Source organism: Hipposideros armiger, unplaced genomic scaffold, assembly GCF_001890085.2.
Source record: "Hipposideros armiger isolate ML-2016 unplaced genomic scaffold, ASM189008v1 scaffold_30, whole genome shotgun sequence".
In the NCBI taxonomy this organism is placed as follows: Eukaryota; Metazoa; Chordata; class Mammalia; order Chiroptera; family Hipposideridae; genus Hipposideros; species Hipposideros armiger.
Genome location: NW_017731380.1, coordinates 431,941 through 432,220, shown reverse-complemented (window position 1 = coordinate 432,220; position 280 = coordinate 431,941).

The following is a 280-nucleotide window of genomic DNA, read 5'->3' as shown; positions in this document are numbered from 1 at the left end:
ATGTTCCAGTGCCCTAAAGAGCCATGCATGAATGGGCTCCAGTTCTGAAGGATGTTGAACAGATGTTTACCGTTCTCACGGAGGAGAGGAATAATGGGTGGTAGGCCTGGACTGCTGTTTGAAGAGCTGAGACAGTGGAAAGAGGACAACTGTACTAGGGAAAACACAGCCTGAGCTTCAGCGAAACATTATAAAAGAATATCCTCAAGTTCCACGTGACGCGACAGACGGGAAGGGGGTGCACAAGTAATGATGGTATTTCCTGGGTACTAGGTGTATT